Below are 7,804 nucleotides of genomic sequence, written 5' to 3'. Positions count from 1 at the left end.
CCCCCCACTCCTAATAACGCAAACTAATTACGGACGAGCATTATCCATCTACACCGAGTAATTTCAAGGGATTAAAGAGGTCTGATTACCTAATTTTCCTTCCTGTCGTGCTGTGATTAAAATGCATGCAGGGCGTAATAAATACTGAACAAGATGAAAGTGACCGATGGAAAAAATGCGTTACATAAACAAACAAACGTTATATTATTCTTGACTTGAAGCATTCGTGACTGCAGGAAAAAAATACCGAAAGAACCAAAGACTATGGCTCTACCGACGTGACTTTACCGAAATAACCAAAGAGTACGTTACATTAGATTTGGTGCTTTCGTGACTGCAGGAATTAATCTTTGTTTTTTTCGGTAAAGTCACGTAGAAATAAGAAAAGAAAAAATACAATTACATAATATACGACGTTTCGATTGCAACACAAGCAATCATCATCAGGTAGAGGAACACACATAACCGCAGATATATATACAGACCTTAAGTAGAGGGAATTAACACAGATATACCAGGGGATACAGAGAGACGGAGCATAGTTTCCAAATTTTGGAAACTATATATAGTTTCCAAATTTTGCTAAACCCTGTTTGATTTAGTGTGATGTTCCGTCTCTCTGTATCCCCTGGTATATCTGTGTTAATTCCCTCTACTTAAGGTCTGTATATATATCTGCGGTTATGTGTTTGCTCTACCTGATGATGATTGCTTGTGTTGCAATCGAAACATCGTAAATTATGTAATTTTGTTTTTTCTTATTTCTACGTGACTTTACCGAATAAAACAAAGATTAGTACTTTATATTATTGTTACATTTTTATTCACCGCGCAGATTGAGCGATGACATCAGCTCGTGTGCAGTAGCGAGATGAATTGTCGCATCACGAGACCACGAGGGATGGTGATGACTTTCCGGATGCCTTAATTAAGAAGTTGACAGAGCAGTATTCCAGGTTTCATTGAGAGAACCATTTCAGGAGGGAATTATTCCCTAAGTTTCACTTGATGGCTCAATAGACTCTTATTTTTAGATTGTGGTTTCACTGGCGAACGCAGAAACCCTGATTGTTCGTAACCATTACACGGTTAGCAGTCAGCATGTAGCATCAATCTCCTCAATGCGGTTAGAGATTCATTGTCTCGAGATATAAAAAAGCCCTTAGCGTGGCCTCATGTTAAAACCAAAAAAATACAATTTCAATAAGTTCAGCAATTTATTAAAGAAAATAAACAAAGTGAAAATATCACTGTCTGACAATTTCCAGGTAAATATTTAGCATGGGGGGGGGGGAGGGGGGGGAGTACTGCATGATGAACTCCAACGACCTGAATTCAATTCCTAGCTATGGCTAACATGAGTGGCAATTGATATCTGAATCGGTCATTCCCTGCCCTGCACTGACCAATGCGGCTAAATGTAATCAACACCCCACCCCCTCCCTCCACCCAATGATCAAAAGGAATGAAGAAGGCCTACATCTAGCATCGGATTGACAACAGGCCGTACATTTGTGTGATGTATTGTGTACTTGAAGAGGGCAGTGCTGCAGTTGTTACATTACGGACTCCATGAACAGAGTTGTTGGTTTGCCGGTCATGACGAACGTCAGTCGCAATATCTGCACCACTCTCACCCCCTGGGCTCTCCGTTTTACCAAATCGCGCTAACCAGTTTGGTGAAGTATGCATACGCTTTGGTTCTATTCGGTAAAGTCACGTAGGTAAAAAATAAAACAACAAAAATCACGACGTTTTGGCCACAACACAAGTGGCCTTCATCAGGTGAAGGGACCAGACTGTCTAGAGGACAGTGCTGGAGTGAACACAGCCAAGCTCAGACCGCGACCTTTAAGCTGTCTGAGAGGAAACAGAGCGCCTTGATAAAGGAATTAGCATAAAAATTAGCATTTAATTGGCGGACTTAGCATGATGAACGGTGTAGAGGGGGTGAACATGTGCAGGTCGGCGAGGGGGGAGGGGAGGGGGGAGTTTACATATTGATGGTGTGAAAAGGGAATTTAAGCAACTGCGAAAGTTTGGGATACCACTACTTGAAAAATATACTGTACCATTGAAAATTAGTTTAATGTTTGGTTTGATTCAGAACATCTTTCCAATGGTTGCTTAATTTGAAACCATCCTCTCGGTTGAAATTGTGTCTGTGTTTGTAAATCTGAATTGCCTCGTGAACAAATCTCTGGTGAAGTATGGTTTTTAATAATAATAATAATAAACACATGAAGGCCTTCATTCAGCACATTATTGACAAAGCGCTGTAAATATTGTGTGTTTTTTTATCAGTATAACAGTGTTAGTAGCTATTAATGCCCTTGAACACAGTCCTTCTAAGCTCAATGGGCTTTATTCAGTAAATAAACCTCTGATTCTGATTGTAAACAAAATGGAAAAACAACTGGCTCCATATGTCCTGTCTGTTGCGTATTGCGCAGACATAGTAGAGGCGGCCAGAGTGTTTCATTCAAAAACAAAGCGTAAATGTTCTGTTAAAAGTACATTTAAAGAAGGATTGCCAAATTCCCTTGCAATTGATTAACTGCATCGTATTCTACAGGTGTTTGAGATCATCTTGCTTGTATATATGTATCTTTAAAAAAAATTGGGTACATAAATCGTTTGAAAATCTCAAAAAATCGAAAGACAACTTAGCAATGGGGGGGGTGTGAATTAGATATAGATTTTCATTGTTGGGCTTTACAATATATGCATTGAATTGTGTGTGCATATTAATTGATATTTGTCGATTCTTATTAACCGTATGTAATGGTGTATATAATGCAGTCACATGACCCCTGCAGCCATGACATTCACCAGGCTATTAACAAAATGATTTTGTTCAGGAATCGATTGCGGCAATTTAATAACGAGGGGGTTAAATCGTAACGCACCTACACATGTCTCCATAGTTCAAAAAAATATATAATCACTTTGCGGAACAGTTATTTTCTCGCGGCAGTGATGAGATGTGCGAAGTAAACTAGCGGTTTGAGGTTCTTCAAGATGACAGCCTCGGGACAATTATGGACTCAATACTCTCGCACTTCAAGGAGCAAGCCTCCCGTAAATCACGTGACTTTTGTGTGACCACCGCCACTATGAACACCTTTGTTCATTTGTATAATTAAGATTAAAATAAATTAATTATATGTTCGAACTTTTCCTAATATGAGGGACAAAGCAAACCCTTACCCTACCCCCCCCAATATAGAAGTAAAACTCCACCTATGCCTCTCCTCTTCCCACCCCCTGTGAAAACAAACGCTCATACGTGCAGCGTTGAGGCCCTCATTATGTAGCCTCCTCCTCTTTCCTGAACCTTTGGTCCTCTTTTTCTGTTACTTTTCCATCATTTTCCTCTTTTTTCCGAGGCATTTTCTTTTCTCTACGCTTTCCAATTATTTTTTCCGTACATTTACCTACCTGGCTGTGCATAACAATGGCAACGCATTGCAGTACAACTCCATCTTATTCGCGTTTTTTTGCAATTTCTTTGTCGGATTATCCACGCACAATCCACAATATCCTGCGTACTAAACTCTTCCTGATTCAGAATAGATTCTGGGGTCAGGTCGCGTGCGTCAAATGTGCCGCGACCTATCGAGTGGATGAGGGTGTACGTTGCACGTTCTTACTCACGCGATCTAACACACACACACGCAAAAAACAATAATCTATTTTGAATCATGACATCGGTTGCAAAAAAAGCTGCGTGTTAAATATTGCATTCTTCCAATTGCCCGAGCCTTTTGCACGGATAAAAGGAGTGACCTGTAAGTTGCGGCCAACTCAATCTGCAACCCACTATTTATCTGCGCCTTCCCGCTTGCATAAGAAGAGCAACGTGTGCGGATAAGGTGGGTCACCGCAGCTACCTGGAATAGAAGTCACCCACATAAAATCGGAGAATCGATGGACACTGTAACTTACTACTCCACATGTATGTGTAAAAGATGTAACATCAAAGGTAATTGGGAAATGATGGACCTTGGGCGGGGGAGAAAGAAAGGGTGAGTCTGCACCCTCATACAGAATGGGCAACAGCTGTAGAGGTAGTTCATGGGTGGCTTGAATGATTGGGAATTGTCTGGGGTTAGTGGATCTGGTTGTGGCTCTATAAGGGCAGAGCAGGGTGCTGCCAGGGGGTATATTGATGCTGGGGCTGGAGCTGCTGTGGCTATATTATGGTGGTTGAAATAAATAATATAAAGCCTCCATGATGGTCCATATGTTTCCCCCCCCAAATTAATAAACACCTTACATTTGTTTTAATTCTAGATTTGAAGCTTCCGTGACTGCAAGGATCCATATTCTTTGGTTCTCTTCGGTAAAGTCACGTAGGTAAAAATAAAATAACAAAAAATCACGACGTTTCGGCCACAACACAAGTGGCCTTCATCAGGTGAAGGGACTGGACTGAACAGAGGACAGCGTTGGAGTGAAGACAGCAAGCCCAGGTCGCGTCCTTTAAGCTGTGTGGGAGGAAACAAAAAAACGCCTCGACAAAGGAATTAGCATAACAATGATGTACTGGACCGGCACTGTGGGGGGGGGGGGGGGGGAGTTTACATAATGTTGGTGTGAAGAGAAATAAGCTGTTGTGAAAGTTTGGGATACCACTACTTGAATAAATATACTGTACCATTGAAAATTAGTTTAATGTTTGGTTTGATTTAGAACATCTTTCCAATGATTGCTTAATTTGAAACCATCCTCTCGGTTGAAATTGTGTTTGTAAATCTGAATTGCCTCGTGGACAAATCTCTGATAAAAACCCGTGGGTTTGCAGAGAACCTTGGTATCGGAGAAAACTATATCGTGATCACCCACAGCGTTGTAACAGTGATCAGCTACGTTCTGCTGTGTTTCAAATCTGATTTGTGCTCGCGAATTCGGTCAGAGACATGTCGTTTCGTTTCCCCGATATAGCAGTCACCACAGGTGCAGCTCAATTTGTAAACCCCGGGGTACTGTAAGTCAGGAACGACATCCTTCACGGATGGGATCAGGTCACGGATTTTGTGTACTGTATTGAACCGGACCAGGATCTTGTGTTTGTTTAGAATTTTGGAGATCTTTTAGTAACGCCTGCTATATATGGTAGTGTGATGGTTTTGACCGGAGTATCAAGTGGTTGTTTCTGTATGGAGGGAGAAACAGCTTGGTGGATGGTACGGTCAGAGTATCCGTTTCTCTTGAGGGCCAGGTGTACATGTTTTAATTCACTTGTCAGGTGGTGTTGGTCCGAAATGCAATGTGCCCTGTGGTATAACGTTTTGATGAGAGAATTATTTTGAGCTGGGTGGTGGTGGGAATCAGGTTTCAAGTAGGAATCTGTGTGGGTGGGTTTCCTGTAGACAGAATGCCCCAGTGAGCCATCAGGTCTCCTCTCAAACAGAACATCCAAGAAAGGTAGCTTGCCATCTTTCTCCACTTCCATGGTGAATTTGATGGCCGGATGTCTAGAATTGATGTGGTGTAGGAAAAGATTCAAAGCTGGGAGGCCATGTGGCCAAATGACGAAAGTGTCATCCACATATCTCTTCCACAGGGAAGGTCTGAGGGTGGAAGTCTGTTTTACTTTGCATATTAATTTCTAACTCGATTTGGCGCTTTCGTGACTGCAGGAATTACTCTTTGTTTTTTTCGGTAAAGTCATGTAGAAATAAGAAAAAATAAAATTACATAATAGCATATGACGTTTCGATTGCAACACAAGCAATCATCATCAGGTAGAGGAAACACATAACCGCAGATATATATACAGACCCTAAGTAGAGGGAATTAACACAGATACACCAGGGGATATAGAGAGAGACGAAGGAGCACACTAAATCAAACAGGGTTTAGCAAAATTTGGAAACTAGAATATTAATTTCTGTTTTCAATAAACCTTATTTAAAAATGATTAAGTTTTTTAGAGAATTAAATGCGGGTCACAAGACATCTGGACCACTCTACACAATCTCAACTTGGCAAAGTCCTTTCATATGTGTGACTGACTGATGATGCGGCCTCCTGCCAATGAAAATGGCACGCAGGATCCTCCTGTCATCAACAATGGGTCTCTCACAGACTCAGGGTAAGAGTAGCATCATCACGCTGCTCTTCGTGCATTGAAATTGTTTTATGTTTGCATCGCTCCACTTACAACGAGAGGACCAAAACACAGCACAGGGGTCACCAACACACGCACACATTGTTCAAAATGTAAGTTTTTGCTATTTGGGAGGAAATGACCTCACCTGCAGAGTGGGCAAAAAAAAACTTTCAACGGCTCTGTGACCACTGCCTCACTGCCATCTGCAAGTCTAAAAGCAATCGATGTTGAGTAAATACCGGCGAGTGTGCAACTGTGCATGTTTGGACTCGACAAACGGAGAGAGTGGGTGATTGCTCGCCATTCATTATTGGAGCGAAAAACGTCAACAACTGCGGAAACTGGCACAGCAGTGAATACGGTGCGAATGTCGCCACAAGCGTTGGTTATCGTTTTTCAAGAGGTGACCTTTGTCACGAGTCACATTCTCAAGTCCCTTTGTGTGCATTCGCCTTTCGGTAATGTACTGATCCCAGTGAAATCCACCACCAAATGATGCATTTCAACTCTGCATTGCATCGACTAAATTCGTGAATTTTTTTTTGAAAAATGTGCTTTTTCAGGTCAGGTACAGTTTAACAAAGTCAAGGTATTTTCAGTATTTATTTTCAGACACCGGCCTTGAAATGAAATAACGGTCGTGAAAACAGACCCAGTAATTTACGAGTGAGCTAAAGAGAGAGTAACCGACGCTGCGTAAGAGTTTGCAAAGATAAGCTCGATAGATTATGGTGATAAAGCGCAGGGCATGCATTCAGCGAGGCTTCAAACTGGAGCGAGCGGTCGGCATTATTGTGAAGATGAATTGGCTCAAGAAAGAAACGAAGCAGGATAATCGCAGGGTTTTTTCGGGATTATTGGAGAGAATAAAGTATACGGAGGGAAAACAGAAAGAGGCATCGCGACTTTGTTTGTCACAACGGATGATGGGTGTTATATTACGTAACAGTTTATTTTTTTAAGTAGGGCAACAATTTACACCTTGCGTCATTTGAAAAGAACACAAAAAAATGCATGGTAAATTAATGCAAGATGTTCAAAAAACAGATGCGGCAAAACGAATTCAAAATGTATTCTGCACTGCGAAGAACGGGCGAAGCGGGAGGGGGGTTCCCCTTCATTTTATTCAACAAAATAATTGACACTTGGAATTTGAAAAAGAGCCACCATTGAATGATCAAAGCAGATCAACACGGTTGCTTAGCGGCAGGCAGCCTGAGCTTGCGTGGGGGTAAAGATATCGAAGGTTTCATAATTAGCGGAGCGGCGTTATTTATCACTTTTGACCTGGTCGCAAGCAAGCTCGTGCTGATTCACGTTGGGACTGCGGCGGACGCAGCTTGTCAGGGCTGAATGGGCGACATGTCGTTGTTGATGCACGCTGGCCAGCGCACGTGATTCTCCATCCCAACGCATCACACGCACCCCACGGCGTGAACCACAAATGAAACTCGATACCGTGGCTGGCCGACGAAAGAACGCCGACGGTCGCCGCATCGCGCGGCGCTTTCAGATGAGCCGTTTCTGGGGCCGTCTGGAACGCTCTTCCTTCCGATATTAGGAAAGTGCCGGAGCTACGCACTTCCAAAGCTAGGTTGAAAACTCATTTTTGTGTGCGTTTAGTTTGTTGTCCTCCGCCCCCCCCCCCCCCCCGGGATCTCCGACGAGCACGGTTGGCTACGTACG

Source organism: Petromyzon marinus, chromosome 36, assembly GCF_048934315.1.
Source record: "Petromyzon marinus isolate PM22_M1 ecotype Great Lakes invasive population chromosome 36, UKy_Petmar_22M1.pri1.0, whole genome shotgun sequence".
Classification (NCBI taxonomy): domain Eukaryota; kingdom Metazoa; phylum Chordata; class Hyperoartia; order Petromyzontiformes; family Petromyzontidae; genus Petromyzon; species Petromyzon marinus.
This window is presented reverse-complemented; position numbering follows the sequence as displayed.